The sequence below is a fragment of the Plectropomus leopardus genome, chromosome 3 (assembly GCF_008729295.1).
Source record: "Plectropomus leopardus isolate mb chromosome 3, YSFRI_Pleo_2.0, whole genome shotgun sequence".
NCBI classification, from domain to species: domain Eukaryota; kingdom Metazoa; phylum Chordata; class Actinopteri; order Perciformes; family Serranidae; genus Plectropomus; species Plectropomus leopardus.
The window spans coordinates 22417130-22436859 of record NC_056465.1 but is presented as its reverse complement, the minus strand read 5'-3'; the positions used below and the strand labels follow the sequence as shown (position 1 = coordinate 22436859).

The window sequence follows — 19730 nt, the reverse complement described above, 5'->3', positions numbered from 1 at the left end:
GAGGTGGTGATTACACACTACATGTCCTCTTGTAATTTGGGGTGCCTAAAACACCCAGGTCATTTGTTCAGGAGAAACTTGATGCATCCGTAGCCTCATTTGCTGTTAGCTCAGAAACTCGGTAAAGTCAGCCATGAAAAAGACACTGAAGTCTAATTCTGTGCAGTGGAAATGATAGATCGCACTGATAAAGAAGCTGTGAGTTATGAGACGGACAGGCGGCTCCAAGAACATTGCAGGGGCTGCAGTTCTCGTCCCCAAAACTGCTTTTGTAAGATATTATCTAACTTCAAAGAGAACACAAGAGTTTAATTAATGAATGTTACATCTGGACATGTAATACTCTTTGAAATACAGTCTAATCTTAGCTGCTGCCCTCTAATCATTTGAGATTTACAGCAGGGAGCAGTTGGAGCCACCGTCGGCGATGCCTGTACCTCAGAGGGACATCATTAGGGTGTCCCCGCTGAGTGTTTTTTTACTTGTTGTTCACATATTCTGCTGTGCATCAATGGCATTAAATTCTACTTTCTAACAAAGAGGAGTCATTCCACTTTTAGTATGAGGGTTCAGCATAGTTTTTACACCTCAGCATGACTGAAAAGCTGTTTTTGGCATCGCTGTTGTGGGGGTAAAATTCGTGACTTTTTAACTTTCAGGACGCTCTCTCCGCTGGGCCTCCTGTCACTCTCCAGTGTCAGACTTAAAGGCCAAGTCCAAAACTGCTGCATCGTGCCTGCTGATGAAACCCTGTCATTTCTCTACTGGCTTTGTTGACAGAGTTATTTACTGGGTTGGACATATTGATGGCCAGGCTTTAGAGACACCAGTGGATGTGACTCTGCCACCTCTTCACTTTAACTTTTGTATAAATCTTGCTTTAAAATGTTTTAAAGGCCCAGTGCACAGGATTAAGGGGATATATTGGCAGAATTGGAATACGATATAGTAAGTGTGTTTTCTTTAGTGTATAATCACCTGAGAATAAGAATTGTTGTGTTTTCGTTACCTAAGAATGAGCCGTTTGTATCTACATGGGGAAAGCATGTCATGGCCCTTAGACAGATTTAAAACGGCCCATTGCTTGTCAAAAATAAACTATGTGGCCTGCCGCACAATATTAGTTACTCAAAGGTCACTCAGCATTTTTTACTTTTTCTTTCCCACCCATGGAAGGATTTTCATGCAATTGTAGATATGTACCAAGTTGGAATTACACAGGCAGAACTAATGCGTTTCATAACGTAATGATAAACAAGCAAATAAACAAAGGAAGAAGCGTAACAGCATTGACAGCGAGGGGCACCGCTTTCATTGAGTTTCTCAGTGCCGCCAGTCTCCTCTGAAATCTGCATAGCAAATGCCGATGTCATCCTTGGAACCGCATGGCCATGTGATGGCATAGGAAGACAGGCGAGAGGATAGTTTTGGACGTTTTCTCCAAATGAATGACAGTCGTAGGCATAATGAAGAGGTTGACCCCATAGTATGGGCTTGGGAGCTTACAATTAACATTATTTTCTAACATAGCAATAACATAAACAAATGTCACATAGATGATGATGCAAATGTACTCAGGTACAGAACAATAATACTAATGTGAAAGCTGAACAGCGGGGGAGAGGAGAGGAGGGCAATCTTACCTGATATGAAAACACCCTGAGGGCGGTAGGGGTTAGTGACAATCAAATATTCCTCGTATGGAAATAGAGGTGTGAAGTTTAATGTCCTTTAACCCCTTAGAACCTAGATTGATATCAGATTTGTTGATGCCTTTCTCAAGCATTCAACCTCTGGGAACTGAGAAAATTGATTTGATTTCTTTTGAAAACATGGGGAAAAGGCAATGAGAAATTTGACAAGAAATGTCCCCCCAATTGCAAAAAATAAGTAAAAAATTAGTAAAGGTTTTTAGCACTTTATTAAGGTAATTTTCTTTCTTTTTCCTTTCATTTTTCTGCTCATTTTCTTGTAATGTTTTACCAATTTCTGGGTCATGTCTTGTTGGTCATGGGTCATTGCTGTTGCTCATTGCCTTCTTCATGTATTTTTTTTATAAGAAATCAAACCAATTTTCTCAGGTTTCAAAGGGTTTGTCAAAAGACACTGAAACTGTTTGAGAACTATCATGCTTCCTATTGAAAACTTTAATTTTCATATTGATATATAATAACAATAGCCATCTTACTATGTTATTATGGTCATAAACTATAAGTGGTTAAATGTGTTTTCTGCCCATTGTTGTTTTATTGATCCTACATACATATCTCCTGCAGTAGACCATTAGTTCTGTAATAGCGGGTAAACACTAGAGACAATCACAAAGCAAACAGAGAAACACAATCGATGCCTCTCAGCTTCCAGAAATCTGATCCTGCACCTGGACTCCTTCAAAGTACCTCAGCACCTCCGTGCAAAGAGCAAAAAGAGAGACAGTGTCCCTTTAAGGGATAACTCACAGAGGAAAAAGAAAAGCTGCAAAGAAGGAAGGAGAGGAGGTGTGTATGTGTACGTGTACATGTCCAACTGAGAGACTGGGGAAAGAGACGGAGAGGGAGGAAAGAGAGATAAGGAGAAAGAGAGACAAAGAGAGAGACACAACATTGCATTAGGCACTAAGCCATTCCTCGCTCGCTAAAGGCTAATGCAATTGCCACAATAAGAGTGTCTCAGCGGAGGCTGTAAAAAAAAAAAAAAAAAAAATAGAGAGGGAAATGAAAGAGGAGAGGCGGGGAGGGAGGGAAGAATGGAGGGAGGGATAGAGAGGAGGAGGAGGGAGGGAAGAAGGAGAACTGGCAGCTCTGCCTCCAGACTCTCATATGGACAGTGGATCTCTTGGGACAACTGGTTGAAAGTGTCTCTCTGTCTCTACTGTTACTCCTGGCTGAGTGGGTCGGTGCTGTGCTGTGTCTCCAGAGTGATTTGTCAGGTTTGCAGGGAGGAGAGACACAAGGAGAGAGAGAGAGAGAGAGAGGGGAGGAGGGGGGAGACAACTCCGGTAGCAGGCAGGCAGCAGTTACCAGCCTGCTGCTGGCTGGGTGTGTTAACTCCACATCTGACCTCTATGGGAACGGAGCAGCCTCCACTCCTCCCCTCTCCTCCTGGCAGGCTGTGGGAACACGGGGGGGGACAGATCTTCAGTTTGCCCCTCTCTCTGCTTCTGTTGAGCTCCGGGAAGCGGCCCTGGACATGACATGGACAGCTTTGGCAGCGAGACCCCATCGGGAGACTCTGAGGATTGCAGTGCCGACTGATTCTTGGATGTGAAAATGGCACAGTTGGCACAGCGGGGCAGCCGTGCAGTTGTCTCGTCAGTCATTAGCCAGTCAGATGGTTAGTTAGTCAGCCTGTAAATAAGTGGGGTCCTCCCTGTAGGGTCAACTTTTTGCATATCCTCATCTGAACTCTTGAGGTGACTCAGACTTACCGAATAACAAAAAACGGACCTGTGGGCATGGTGAGTGGCAAACACCCCTCTCTGTCTCTCACATGCTTTTTTTTCACACACACATTTCTTTCCTTTGACTCTTTTCCTTATGTGGGTGTAGCGTTCCATCTCCAAATTGAATTAGTTTTGCTCTGTTGTGTGCCTCTCCTTTTTTTTCATCCTTTCTTTTTCCTTTGGCAGCTGACACAACACAAGACAACAGATATGATCAAAGCCTGGCTCTGATGTTATGGAGTTTATGCAGTTGACATAGTCTCACTTTGATCTTTTGGTGATGGCACTTGGGAATACAGAGCATCTATTTGTATGACAAACAAGTAGTTGGTTTTACAGCCGTCATTGTCTCACCAAAGATGTTTCACACGGGTGGTTTCATCTGTATAAGGGTGGACTGAAAAATAAAATCTTTATTTACTCAGGGCCAATTTAGAGCTTAGTGGATTTTGTAATGCCAAATCAATAAAAACCTTATGAAAGTTGAATAAACCTGCATTTGATTTTGATCTCTGTGAACAGAGAAGCAGATACAGTCCTATTTCTCTCTCTCTCTCTCTCTCACACACAGACACACACACACACGCGCGCACACACACACACACACACACACACCTGCATGACTTCTCCTCTGGCTGCTGTACCAGCACTTTTTCTCAGCAACTCATGACTGTGGGGGGTTTTTGTAGAACGGCATAATCTCGGCGCTGTTTGGAAAAGGAGTTTGATTTGATAAACTCACCCTAAAGTCAAGTGCACAGAACATTTTTGGACAAATAGTTCAAATATTTGAGCGCGCTCCAAGGCTTTATCTCGGTCTGCTAAATCACTGAGTTGTTCCCATGTTTAACAGACATGTTACACAAGGGCAAAGCTAATGTTTTAAGAAAAGTTTTGTGCTTCTGCATACACACTGTTTATCTCACATGTAGCAGGATGAATGAGTAAATAATGTTATGGTGGAGTAGGGGTGGATGGGTTTTTCAGGGCCGTTACTGATGCGATTATTAGGAATCAAGGAGACCATTAACTGATATTTGAACCAACAAACATTTGCAGTAAAAATGAAAATGTTAGAGTCAACGTTTAGATCAACACAAACTTCAAAATAAAACTTTGTTAAAATGCTTTTAAGCAGCTGTTTAATTGAATACTGCAAAAAAGCCTTTCAGTCTTATCTTTTCAGAATTAAAAAGCCATTGATCTTCCCATGCTGACACTTTTATTGCATGTTTTAGCGGTCTGTCTTCCTTGGTGATGGTTGACGTTAAGACATGCTCCTTAGAGCAACCATCGAGAGAGAGAGGGAGAAAGAAATTTTAACACACACACAAGAAAAGGTTCTTTGATAATGAAGCCCAAAGTTACTTGACAATTTTCTGGTTTCTCAGTGAAGTGTATGAATTTCACTGCAGACTGAAGCCTCCACAAAAAAAAACAAACAGAGTGATGGCTGAATCATATGAGCAGGCCCACTGTGGGTCAGCATGCACATCGGCAGGTCCGTGTTTTATACATCTGGTGTATGAAATGTCTTTATCATCACGGTGCTGTATTTTTATAAATTATGGTCATCTGGTCATGCCTGCAACCAGGCAACATCTCACTTCCTCTTTTTGCAGTTCTCGTACAACTGAAATTACAATCAGTAATTACAATTAGACAAAACTTCAGAGTCGAGGATCATGATGTTTGATATGACTTCAGTAATATCTGCTCTCACTTCAGCAGCTCCAGTCTGGTGCACAGCAGCTTTCGGTGTTGATAGACGTGATGTGTAACCAATCAGATAGTACTGTGGGCGGGACAGAGAAGTGGCTTCCTCAGAGCCGAAGTAGCCAATTTGTTTCATTGGCTGCCAGATGAAAACAATAACGATTCATATCGTAACAAGTTGGACATTTCGATAATCTGTCAAACCTTAACTGTGTTCATGCTTAAAGCTGCACTTAGTGTTATTTCGGTTTTGACGCAAATCATAAAAAATAATTGTTTAATGTAACAGATTCATTTTATTTTGTTTTCACCTGACTTTTATTTTATAAGGAATATTCCCTTCGAGATTTAAAATCCCTTTTGCGAGGGAGTCCTGCCCAAAACAGCAGCACAAAGAATATGGCTACAGTTACCACCTAACTCAGCTCTAAGCATCACTGAGCTTCTTTTTGTGGCTTTTGGGTTTTTTTTTTGTTTCCCAGCTTGCACACAAGCTCAAAAAAGTGGAAACCACAAACATAAAATGGAAAAGACCTCAAGTGACTGTTGAATAAAATTGCAAGAAACCCAGATAATTCTCCCTCCTAAAGCTTATGCACACACAATAAATACTGTGAATCAATAATACATACATTTGTCAGATGGCCAGAAATAAGGCTCATGTGGGATGCCTGTGTCACTACTGCTAGAAGTTTAAATTATGCAAACAAGTTAGCCATAACAACTTGATAAACTGTTATGCTACCGCTGTATTTCTGTTTTGCTCCCGAGTGCTCAAATATCAGTTAATTCAGCTTTAAATCTCCAGTCTTGTGCAAAATTGGCCAAACATTGCATACCCACTATCTGTGGCAGATGCTGACATGGGCGTTGTCTTGAGAACAATGAACAGATGTTTTTTTTTTTTTTTTTGGATTTGGTTCTGCTGCTAATATATAATCAATCACATTTATGTGAGTGTGAGCACATGTCTGACTGTGGTGCGTGTTCTCCTGTAAGAGCTGCACCTGTGCCACTCTGTAGTTTTCTGTGTTTGTTAGTGTCCTGTGTTCAGCCACACAGCCTTCTCCTCGCTCTCTCATGGTTTGTCGGCACTTGTGTGTTCGCTGGTTCCCCTCAGATCAACTGCAGAGTTTTAAGTGTACAGGACAGCATGGTTTCCCTCAGCTCTTTCAGCCCGGTCATGCGTCTACCACAGAGAATTTCTGTCTGAGCCGAGGCAATTACAGCACACATCCAAAGCCATCGTAGCCAGGAACCAAATGAAGGAGTCTTTGATAGGCCCCGACTGATGCATATTTACTTTTTACGACCAACCAAGTAGTAAACAGCTTGCCTTGTTGGCGCTGGAGCGAGACTTTAAATACAGGCCTGTTCGAGCACAAACATACACGTAAACACACACGTGTGCGCACACAAATGGACAAAGACTCTGAAGAAATCAAGAGAAAACTTTACTAACATCTTTCCCTCTGCCAGTTCAGCAAACACCACAGAAATATCCACGACTAAGTGACACTGCCAGCTCGATCTGTTGCCAGTCACTGATTTCATAATCAGGTTTGTCGAGCTACGCCTGACTGTTTTTTTTTCTTGTGTGTGTGTGTGTGTGTGTGTGTTTTTGTCGGAGCTGCAGACACAGCAGCAGCAGCAGCAGTAGCCTCCAATTGAAGCCATGTGTGGTGGAAAAACAGGCCTCAGTTTGTGGAGAGATTGCATGCTTGGAGTGGGAGGGAGCCTACCGGTCATGGAGGTCACGATCCGAACACGCCAACTCCTCTTGGCCTTCTCACACGCCATGCTGACGGATGCATCTCAATAGTCAGTTTAGGAATCCCTCCCGAACCTCCTTCACTCCCTCCTTCCCTTTATCTGAGCTAAGTAAGATGTATCACTACATTCTGCTGCAGCTCCCACCTGCTGTTTATACATGTTTTTATTGTTTTTATGGGGAGACTTTTGGAACAATGCTGATCAAAAAAAGGCAGGACGTAAATGACCCCAAGTGAGCTTTTGTTCCTATAAGATCACTGCGTATAGGATGTGCCACACTTTTTTCTTTTTTTTTTTTTTTTAAAAGGCAGCAGGTTTAGTTGAGTTTGGTATGAGACTTTATTAGCTCTACTATTAGCAGCAGGGATACATCCCAGCGTCCTCAGATGAACCCACTGTTATTGTGTCTGAGTTCCTCCTCCACTACATCTCTCTCACACACAGATACTTTACATATAATCTATTATCTTTCATATTTTTTTACCATCGCTTCTTCTACACTACCTCCTTTTATCCTCACTTTCTTTCTGAGAGTCTTTCCCTTTGAGTCATAATGTTATCAGCGTAGCCACAGCTATTAGCTAATAGCTGAGATAGTTTCTACTATCAGATTCAGAGATAGCCTACGCCTGGCTTTAATGCAGCGGTGCCATTTCCCCTCATGCATTATAATGGATCATGTTCCTGTCAGCGTAGAGGGCCAGGTCATTTTTTTTTAATATCTCCATTGTTCCTACAGGAGATGAGTCAGTGCTTCTATAAAGATCACATTCAAATGATTTAGCATCAAGTACCTTTTGACGTGAAATTCCCAAATCTGTTTAGTCTCATGTATCTGATTCTGCTCCATTTCTAAGAAAAGCTCAGTAATGATTGATTTTTCATGAAATTACATCCCCAGCAAAATTACATTAATGCTATGCAAAGTGGATTATTGTTAATGGGACTTGAGAAAAAGCTTGATGCCTGCTCCCTTCATCCGTCACGTGTGAGGGCTGGTTTATCAGGACTGAGTGATCTAATGAGCTGAATAATGAAGCTCAGACCCAACGAGCTCTGGTAATGACTTTTTAATGCTCTTTAGTTACCTTACCGAGGTGTGATTGGTTGAGACAGGGGCCTCGTGTTTTATCTCTCTGATCAATTCTAACGCTGCTCGACGTGGCAACTCGGCCTCTGACTGAACTCACCAGAAACTCTGCTTCTTCCTGTGATTTCCCTCCAGCCTCTCTGCTTGTTTCCTCCACGTTTCCAAAGCAGATTCATAAAGCCCCGGGGCAAAGCAAGCACAGTTGCGTCTTCGCAGGGTGAATCTGCAACCACTCATATCCATCAGCTTTATATGCAATAAAATAAAAATTAACATATTCGGTGAGAGAGAGGTTAAACTTCTTAGTGGCTAAACTGTTACTGTATGAATTGGGAGCACATGTTTGATGATTGGTTTAGGGAAGTTGGCTGCAGCCCACAAATTCTGGCCCTCTAATCAGAGATCTGTGATAGGGCCGAAAGGAAGACCCGTCCTAACGCCGGCTTTGCTTTTTTTATACAGAACCAAACAATGCAGGCATAAAGCTGCCCCAGTGTGTGATTTTAGATAGCAGGCCAGCGTTCAGAAGCAAAAGAGACGTGACAGGCGTGACGTGTAACAGCATCAGCCTCTAGTATGACATATAATATACACATGTGGGCATTTTTGTTTGCTATTCTTTAAAGTCATCGCACACATAACACATCTTCAAAATGTCAAACCTGTCCCGTCCTGTCGGCTGTCCCTTTTACACAGATGTTGATTCAGTGCTGTTATTGCCTCTGCTGCTGGATTAAAGCAGGGTTCCCATATATTCTCATGGACAAATTTTCAAAACTTCTCCATGACTTTTCAAGGACCCATAACAAACGTTTCATGACTATTTGTGATGTATAACAGAAACATTCCTCTCTATCTCAACAATGCAGTACTATTTAAAATAGTAGTGGGTGTAGTATTGCTATGGCAACTTTGAATTTCACGTTAAATCACAGTGTCACAACATTATTTTTCTCTTATTTTAATTTTCTCTTATTTTCTCATTAAAATTTTATTCAAACACATTACCAGCTAGCTGACATACATGGAGGGAGAGATGAAATGTGGGAGAAAATCAAGAAACCTACGTGATTGTACGCAAAACGTCACACATCGACGTATGTTAGAGCTACGTTACATTAACAGCTACAGAAAAAAATGTTACATACCGTGAAAGGTTATCCACAGAGGATTACTGTAACAATTTATTTCAATAAGCACAAACATTTAAAAAAAAAAAAAAAACATCAAAGATTTTACCAATTCCATAACTTTCCAAGGCCTGAAAAACAATATTGTAAAATTCCATGACTTTTCCAGGCTTTCCATGGTTGTTGTTGTTTATGGTGAGAGAACTCTGCTCATTCTGCGATTGTATCTTTTATTCAGAACAGCAAGGCGGATTAACGGTTTCGACGTTCCCGCCTTAAATATGCAACCTAAAAAGGGGATTTCAGATGTTGGTTAAAAATCCAACAAGTACTTTGTCTGAAGCATACTGACCGCTTTCTCGAAAATAAGTAGTTTGTATGACGTGTTGTTGAATCATGTCAGAAGGCAAACGTGTACAGAAAGGTCAAACTCGAAGGTGGAGTGAAGCCTGCCGTTACAGAGCAGGGGAACATGAGATAATTGTTTAAATATGAGGACAACAGTGGACACTTACTGTCACTTCTGGAAGACATAATGTTGCACTCATGCTTGTAGTCTCTTAAACAACCTTTTTTAGGCATTCTGCTGTTGTAAAACACTCCCTCAAAAAGGCTGTCCCTCTGAAACAGCTTCACATTTCAAAAGAGCTTTGCACACTTTAGTGACTACAGCAGCATGACAGAGTGGCATCCATAAACCAACGCTTCTTTAATGCAATTTGACTTGTACTTTCTCACACACACACACACAGACATTCTCACATACTTATATATTTCTCTGTCTCTCTTGTTTCTCCGTCTTTCTATCAACACTTTGCCTGTGTTTTGTGGGAGCAGGGTGACGAATCACAGCGGCACCGATGTGCGAGATGCAGGGTGACGTCAGTGCTGAGCGTCCGGGTTCAGATGTGAATCTCACGCCCGCGGTCACCAGCACATATATCACAACATCTCCTGTGTAAACACTGCCAACTGCCAAGAGAGTAGAATTACATGAGAAATGCGTTTCAGCAGATGGTGCGGCTTTGTCACCTGTGAGAGAAAATGGACTCAAAGAAAGTTTGATATTTTTGATTTTAGGTTACCGAATGCCACTTGAACTCCGTATTATATCTTCTGTCCTTCGGCCTTTTGTCGGACAAGCAGTTCCACCGGGCTGCGTGAATGAGGTCATTTTGTTCGCCTGAGTGTGCAAACATTGCACTTTCTAAATGTGGTGACTTGTTCACACCTTCAGCCTCGTGTAAAATAATAACTTCCATCAGGCAGTAAATTATGTGCGTTTGGACTCACACAAACTGGAGACATGACATTCAGCTTTCACAAACTACAAATGACAGCGACTCAAGTTAAGTTGCTTTAGGCGTTTGGAAAATATGTCACACTGAACACTTAAAGTCACAGAGACTATCGTCTTGTCCCGATAGTTTTATGATATTCTTTATCTGCAGTGGATTATTTATCTACCATGCAGCTGAAACCATTAGACAGAATATGAAACCATTTCCCTAATGAGTTAACCCTTTGAACCCTGAGCAAATTGGTTTGATTTCTTTTGAAAACATGTTTAGTGAGTCAGTGAGCAAGAGTGACAAGAAATGTCCCACACATTGCAAGAAATTAGTAAAATGTGATGATAAAAAGACCCAAAAATTATTCTTTAATAAAGGGGGGGACTATTTCTATAATTATTTTAATTATATATTTAAAATTATTCTACCGAAAAAAATGCATACAAATATTTTTTCAATTTTCAGCACCTTTTCTAGGTCATTTTCTTTTGTGTTTTTTTTTTTTACATTATACATACTTTTTTTTTTTGTTTTTAAATAATATTATTGTATTGTTTTTTCTTACAAATTTCTTGCTATTTTCTGGGCTGTGTTATGGTAAATTGTTCATTGCCTTCTACTCTTGTTTTTGCTGGAAATCCAATGAATTTGCTCAGGTTTCAAAATATTAATCATTTCAGATGTTTTTTTTTTAGCAAAATTTGCCAATATTTGCTGATTCTAGCCTCTCTAAATTTGAAGATATACTGCCTTCACTGAGAATAAAATAAAAACCTTTGGCCTTGGAGTAATGGTAAATAAATTTGAATGTGTTTTTGAAGGTACTTAAAGACATTTAAGAAAAGTAAAAAAAAAAACCATTAAATAGAGTAGACTAAAATACACAATAGAATAGACACAACAGTAAAATTTACACCACATTAATCTCACATTAAAAACAGTTGTGATGATGATTAAAATAATTATTAGTTGCTCTTTTAACCTGCCGTATGTGATTTTTGTTTGACACATTTTTACTTATTTTCTCCTCTGCTCTGTGTGCTACCCTGTACTGTGATTTACCCTGCTTGCCAAAAATACGTCACGTCATCACAATGTTCATTTAAAGCTGGCGATAATGTCACCAATCAATTATTTCCCATATCGAGCTCTCACACCCAGCAAGCAAACACTGACTCACAGACATGTCAGAGGGCATGACCACTCCCTTTTATTCACTCACTCTCACCATTTTTTTCTTTTCTTTCACACTCGACACACTCCGACTCATGCATGCAAATGAACAACAACACAAACACATACACACGCACACACACACTCAGGCAATCCCTCATTCCTACAACTGTTCAGTGAAGCACAACTTCACGTTCCACATCTCACAACCTAGACAAACATATTTATTCATGATTCCTTTGCAGGGCGGGGCGGTTAACGCTGGTTGGTAGGACAGACATATTTCTCTGTCTGGAAGGATTTTGCATGCCTACGTTAGGTTGTACAACATGTGCTGTGGCTGTACACATAAACAGCAGGGCTGCGGAGGACACGCAGTTCCTTTACGTTATGATGTACACATGCCATGGAGATCCTGTCAGCACACTTTGTAATGCTCGTTTATGTATCTGCAAGTGTAGACAGGAGTGGAGCTTTGACTTCTAAAAAAAAGACCTTGTGAAATTTCTTTGTAATTATCAAGATTACAAAATGTACTGATGATAGTGCTTTCGGGTACAATCTGTTCTCCTGCAGCGGTGATTATAGATGGAAGTCTGTAATTCAATCAAGTGGTAACGTAGCACAAGAAGAACATGTGTGCATTGTACGTGCATTGCAAACTACAAATGCATGACATTTTCACGTTTTATTTGAATCATTCTAAAGTGACGTAATATACCAGCTGACTTTTTCTTGGAGAGGTGGAGGGGCTGGTGGATAGAGTGTCACCTATAGGCCAGACACCTGCCATGCTGCAGACCACTGTTTTTATATCTTGTTTTTATTTTGGTGACCCTTTGGGTGTTTCCACCGGTGTTTGTGGTAAAGAACACAAGTTTGTTTCACTGAACCTAGGTGTTTTTTGCGGCACATTGTGGTGTTTCCCAGCATCGTTTGACCTTTTAGGGGTTTTTTGCTTAATCTGGGTGTTTTTAGTGGCACATTGCAGCATTTACCTGTGCCATTTGTAGCACAGAAACTGAGTGTTTCATAATGTTGGCGATCCCAAACAGTCTCTGTTCTCAAACCACGTGTTCTTTATCGACACACTGGAAGCCTTTCCCAGCGGCTTTTAAGCAGTCGAACACGAGTGTTTTTTAGTGACCCTTCCCTGTTTTTCCACCAGCTTTGTGCCACCAAATCAAGGTGTTTTTTATGCCAAACATGATCTTTTCTCTAACCATAACCCAAGTAGTTATTGTGCCTAAACCTAACTACACCCTCACCACAGCAATACTGAGAATCATAAAATTTCAACACATCCGCTAAAAAAATAATGTACAAATGTAACATATCTGTGCTTTACAGAAACACGGATTGTAGACTTTTTCTCTGGCAATTGGGTTGTATAAAGGTAATCTGTAATCATTGGCATGTACTCTATAATAACTATTAACAAATGCAGATACAGCAATAGTTAATCTTTTTGGGAAATAACTATTTTTTTACTTTGTGTTTTCAGATTGATACCACTCTCACATTTTTTAAATATACAGTAAGGCTGCATCCATCAGTCGCTTAGCTTGTATTTTGTATTTGTACAAAACCTTAGGCATAAAAAAGACATTAGTTTTATTTTATTGGCTCTGAGCTGTTTCTAGTAAAACAGAGAAAACTGCCTCAAAGTGCAAAAACAGTTACAAGTAGCATTAAAACAACTAATCGTCGTGTTTATTTAAAAAAATAAAACTGATCTGGATTTCTTTCTTGTGAAGGAACTCCAGATGTGGTTCTCCAGCCATTTTAACTATCAAATCAGGTGTGAGGAGATGCTGACGACATGAAAAGCGATAAAGGGGAGACTGTTGAGACTCAGCCCTAACCTCCTCCTCACTGCTCAACAATCCTGTCATTATTCCTTTCCCAGCAGGGTGGGGCCTGGAATTTTCCCCTGCAAAACGGCACAAACAACAACAACAAAAGATAATAATACATGGTGACGCTCCGGTCTTTCAAGAGGGAAGTTGTAAAAAGGGTTTGTTTTTCTGTGTCTCCCCATGTGGACCCACCCAGCACCATCAGGCCATCTACAGTGGGAAAACAAATCAAACAAGCCTCTCTGACCTGAAACCCCCTCAGAAACAGAGACAAAACACAACCGTGTCTAATTTGCTTATTATTTGCAAAAACAAAACCCAGATCTCCTCATGGTGCACGTTCTCCTCGGCTGGCATTTTATAGCGAGATATGCAGCAACGCAAGCAGACGGTTTGCGTTCCCCTTGCCATTTCAAACAAGCACTGTTTTCTTTTTGCCCCTGAGTTGCTTTAAACAAACTGACCAGGTAGCTGGCTCTGCATGTTCCAGCCAGACTCCACATCTGCTGCATCCTGCTGATCTGTGCAGCAGAGAAGTCTGCAGAGTCATTCCTCACGCCCCGCAACTTTAATATTTTTAGATATCATCTTTCTCCCAGGGTTACACGAGTGGCTTGAAGTGCATCATAGATTATTTTCAGATCAGTTCCACCGTAAAGGTTTTGTTCAGACGAGTAATGCACCCCACATCTCTCTTTTCCTCTTTCTTTCAGGTCACAGGTGCTCCGCAGCTGCTGTGGACGGAGGCATCTGGAGGATGTTGGAGGAGATACAGAGGGCGGAGAGGCGCAGGGTGGATCCAGCTTCTGCCCCGGCTGTGGTGGGGAGGGTTCCTGGCACCGTGATTTGATGCACAAAGAGAAACAAAAATCACATTGCCAGGGATTTCCACTCCTTCACAGCTCAGCAGGTGACCCGCCCGTGTTATATTTCCACAGTGGGATGCTTGTGTGTAGTCTGCTTGGCTGTTATTATCAGACCCTGGATGTTGCTATGGAGTCAAACGAACAAATACTGGGTTGAGAGGTTTAGACGGATACTGTGATCAACTCTCTCGGTGGACTTCGAGAGGTTAACTCTGATTCTCACACGGGAAAAATGCATTTAAGGCTGCAGATAAATGTGCAGCTGTCTGAAATTTAAACTCTCTGTTCTCCCATTTCAAATCAGCCAGGAAGTCGATGCATACGAGAGCTTTACACTCTTTAGAGGCCGATCACGTTTCAGCTTTTGGAACTTCAGATTTATAAACAAGGAGATGATTTCAGTGTTTCAACTGAAGACTAGGATCCTTCGTTGGCAGAAAACTTTGAAAAATAATACAAATGAGCCCTGTCGAAACCTCAGCGTCATTAGCATTTCAGGCTTCAAAACGTGCCAAACTTTACACCGAGCAGTCACGTAAAGGTCTGCGTGAGTCTCTTTTCCCTCAAAAGCCAGCCACCCACTTGCTAAAGGCACAGAGCTTAGCTAATTGGTGAGCATTGATCCCTGCTATGTGTTGTTCACAGTGGCTAAGTTCAGTGCCTGAGGTGAAATAGTTGATTCGACGGAGGGGATTTGTTCCGGTGAATGGAAAGAACTTGATGATCTCGGATATGAAGAAAGGAGGAGGGGAGGAGGAGTGACGAGAGATTAGGTGGAGAGGGAGGGAAGGAGGTGAGAAGACAGAACAGATCGTGGTCTCGTTTTGGAGCTCCGTAGGGTTAAATGTGTTGCTGTGGACCAAATGAGGTTGTGATTGTGCAACAGGTCCATATGTGTGACAAGCTGTACCTTTTTATATATATATATATTTTTTTTTAACTGTGTTTGCCTGAAGCACCTTATCTCACCAAATGCGTCTGGCAAGAATCATCATGCAAAATATATCCAATGGCGTTTCATCGAGACGGTTTGACCCAGGTTTAATGTGGACTTCGAAATGCCACAGGTTGTACTGCGATTTAAGGAATGTGGTGCTAAATGTCAAACCGTCGGGGCATGCCCAGTTCATGTCCAACTGAGAGTGCTCAGGACGGGTGTGCCAGTGTTTAGGTGCCACACGGCAGCCTGGACTTATGTGCTGGAGAAGAAACCTGCATGCACCTGGTTAACCATTTGATGACCCCCTCCCCAAACTGTGATTGTCTAATATTCCTAAGCTTTGAATTTCTCCACAAGCAAGATAGATTTTCACAATTAAAAGAGTTTGTTTTTAGATCTTTCTCCCAGCCCCCAAAAACCAAGAGCAAAAGTGTACTGAATTAATTAAGGCTAAAGCAAACTACAGATGTTGGCAAGGATGTAGATTTAATGTCAGGGGGGGTCACATATGAATTTGGGGGTTTAGGGTCCTCCTCCAGAAATATTTGAGCATCACACACTTAATTTCCTGCATTCTAGCGAAGTCTTCTGCATCAATTTATGGTGGAAATGTTTAATTTCATCTAAATATTACGCCTCTGCTACTTTCATGTATATATAGGGGGGGTACAAATGTACATGTTGTAAATATTGAAAGGCAAGTCCCCCCCGTCCCCCCCAATCTATACGTCCATGGATGTTAGCATGTGACTCACTTACTAGTGTTATTTATACTTTATTTAATCGAGAAGTTACATTTAGATCGTGTTCTCTTTTACAAGTGAGGCCTGAGTACAGAGTAAATAAATAAATAGAAAATAATAATAATAATAATAATAATAATAAATAATTTTTATATTGTACTTTGGTGTATTTATGTGAAACAGTTTACTTCCTTGGACCCAACACGTTTTTAAAAAGTCAAATTAAATATCAAATCAAATATCTACAGGCTCTATTTCCAAGATTATTTTTTTCTACAGGAACATTTAGTGTAAGACAGTCCAGAGAACAGATTTTTCTAAGTATAACATCTCAGCCTCAGGAGTGACAAAAAATAAGAACACTGAAGTATTTCTTAATTGATGAATGAATGAGAGTGCTGATCCCACCTGACAAAGATGGAGGGCCAGCCCACTTTCTGATATAATAGTAGTATTATTTCCATGGCCAAGGAGAGACCTTCATCGTTAACTAACGTCATCAGCCTGTGGAGTTACAGCTTATGTCAGAGTGCAGGCCAACGTCAGCAGCTCTGTCCCGCTCTTTATTAGATTTGGGAACATTTACTCTTCTGAAGCCGCGTTCGTCTCTTAATTCTGCAACTTTTATTAGTATCAGTGCCAAACAAAAATGAGGATGCAAAGCTCGACAGGAGTAACTGCTGTCGGGTTTGGTGATCGGTAAATTTACACACTCACGTGTTAGTTTTCACTGTTCCAACATGAACATCATGTCATGCTTTCTGTTGGATTTAACAGTGCGGTGTGCATGCGAGGCATTTTTAAAGGGAGCGATATCCGGGCTGTGCCCTCCCGTGCCTACTGAACTGGTATCAGTGTCTTTCCTAAAAACTGGCTCAGTTCAGCAGGAACAGGAGTGGAGTCCACTAACTGACAGGATCTTTGTCCCGTGTTTCCACACCAACTTCCACTGAACACGCAACAAGACAGCCCAACCCAGATTAAACATGTCTGCTCTCGTGTTTAGATGACCACACCCAGCGCAGAGCGGTACGGTGTGCTCGCCTCGAGTCATTGGCCCCGATGAAAATCAAACCCGAGCCCTCCAACCTGTCAGACGACGGCACTGAACCCTTTAGTGTATGCAAGGCGGTGCAGCTCGAGTTTAAGATGACTGTCCTTTTCTTTGCTAAAGTATGAATGTTTCATGAGCAGATTTACCATTTTTTTTGCTTGATAGGTAGGCCCTGGCGTCCTGAGCCGTTGTTTGAATACTGTTACATACTGATGCCGTCGATCTTGTTGTTGTGCTCAGCCTTCATGTTTATTTCAACATTGTTCCCTTGAAAAAGCTGCAAACACGTCTCACTCTTTGCCCATGTCTCTCTCTCTCTCTGACTGTCTTTTTTCTGTCTTTCTGTGCTGTCAAAGGCCATACTGAGAGTGGAGTTCATTGTCAGGTAATCCCAAAGAAATGTCTGCTGCATCTGTGTAATTGATGTCACCCAGCAGTCCCCATTATCAGTGACTGGGAATGTGTGCGATATTGCCTCCTCCCCCCCTCTCCAGATAACTCACAGCCACCAAAGGAAAAGTGCTTCATCTTGAAGATTTCATACCCACGGGAAAGTGAAAGCTCATTAGCAAGCATGATGAATCTGCTCTTATCCAGCGACTCCAGTGATCGTGGTTGGCACCATAAAATTATATTTCTGTTACTCTGAATTTCTGTGGATAAATGTTTCATTCAAAGCTTGAGGAGATTACCCAAAGAAAGGTTCGCAAGTTGTTTTTTTCATCGTGTCAGCGTTGTGATATTGACTTCAGGGCATTGTTCCAGCCAAGTGGTACCACTGACAAGTTAGCTATGATTTGTGTAAGCATTTAATCTACCTGAATGTAGAAGACAACGGTGCATGAAGTGCATTATTCTAAATGTCACTAAGTTTCTAACTACTTTCATTTGGGAGCATGATTCATTTTGATGTTATAGGTGCAACCAATGTTTCATTTCATAACTAATGCAGCCATGATTTAATAAAGTTTAAATGAGCCCGAAAGAGAATTCTAGCTTTTTTTAAAAAAAAAAAAAGATAACATCGTTTATCCCGAGGAGGGAAACATGCTGCAGCAGGAAAGGCGCAGACAAATAAAAAGGTTGTGAAAAAGGCACGATGTGAAATGAAGATAAATGTGAAATTATCTCTGCGACGCTGAGAAACGATGAAAAGAGGTTTAATTACAGATAATTATCTAATTGTTGAGTTTTTGGGGGGTTGCCATGTGTTTACCAGTTAGGTTCAAAGCGACTATTGAGGACACTGAGGTCATGAGTTCAAGTTGAGTGTTTTAGGAACCTGGAGCCAATTCATATTTGTAATTGCGGTATATTTTTCAGGTAAAACTACATTAATTCTGCCTCCACCTATAAAGTTGTAAGATGATTGACAACTTAATCGTGCTTTTTATTTCACACGTTCTCCTTCCAATGTCAAAACCTGACTTCTGCAATACCCACAATGCAACCTGACTGCCGACAGTTCGGTCAGAGATCGTGTGTGTTGTGACAGTAATGGCTAATGTAGCTTCTAGCAGAAATTATGTGGGCTACAGAGGTCACATGCAGAAGTTCTCCCTCAGACATGTAAACAGACTTTGATGTGTAAAAATTGATGCAGTTGCCCTTGAATAAAGAAATGTTTGTTTTTTGGTTGAGAAAATGATTTCTCTTTTAGGTAAAAAAAAAAAAATATTTGAAACTGGATTGTCTGAAAAATGCATCGCAGAAAGGCTAAAAACAAGACTTTATATTTTAGCTTATGAAATGTTTTATGGTTTTACAAGACCTTCATGTTTGAAATCAAATGTCTAGACAATCTCAGTGAACGGTAAATGGATTAAAAAAAATCCAAATAATGTAAAATGTGTACCCTTTTCAGCCAAATTAGCGTGTATGGCTTTTTGGTTTTTTTTATTTGGGAAAAGCTATTCGTATAAGGCCATAAACTGCATTTGCAGTGCAAAGCCCTGTACACGACTCTGCAGACAGTAGACTAGTATGACTTTCTGTTTCGAAATGGATCGGGCTGAGACAAGAGGAAGGTTATTTCTATGAGAAATTGAGAAATTGGTCAAAATCTCACGTTGCTCTTATGCTGAGCTCAGTTGTGTCTTGGAGAAATAGGCTGGAAAAATGAGATTTTATTTTCCCTCTGGAAAGGTATCATGTTTCAGTCATTGCCGATTGGAGCCGATTTGAGCTGGAGATGATAAATATTACTGCACACAACTGTGGAGCAGGGTTGCAGGGATATGCTGGTTTTAATGTATACGGTGATATGAAAGTTGATGATTATCATACTGTGCACATTTTCTTATCGACAATATTGGGGGCAAAAATGCAACTGGACAGAAAATCTCACCTTTATTTTCTTTTCTTTTTGAAAGGGAGATTTTTTACACATACAAGTTTTAATTATAGCAATAAACATTTGCTCAAACCTTCTGTTTTCATTCATTTAAGCGTCATTATGACCGATGATAATAATAATAATTCTATAATACTGCGACACCGTGAAAATACCATGAGATGAGTATCGTACCGCGAAAATCTCTTACTGTTGAGTCATTTGTACCAGGACTGAATGTCGATTGTAATTTTTCCCGTTGAAACAGAAGCCAGATGTTAGTGCAGATCGAAGAGGTTTTTTGTGCTGTGGAAAAAGGG

At 40.9% G+C, this 19730-nt stretch overlaps 1 long non-coding RNA gene across 1 annotated transcript; it reads left to right on the top strand.

The window, feature by feature from the left end:
• The first annotated feature begins 2820 nt into the window (after positions 1-2820).
• On the top strand, positions 2821-18058 carry LOC121941240. The gene is made up of 3 exons (XR_006105731.1): positions 2821-3457; positions 14189-14385; positions 17435-18058. It is a non-coding gene; the product is annotated as an uncharacterized LOC121941240 (long non-coding RNA).
• The last annotated feature ends 1672 nt before the right edge of the window (positions 18059-19730 follow it).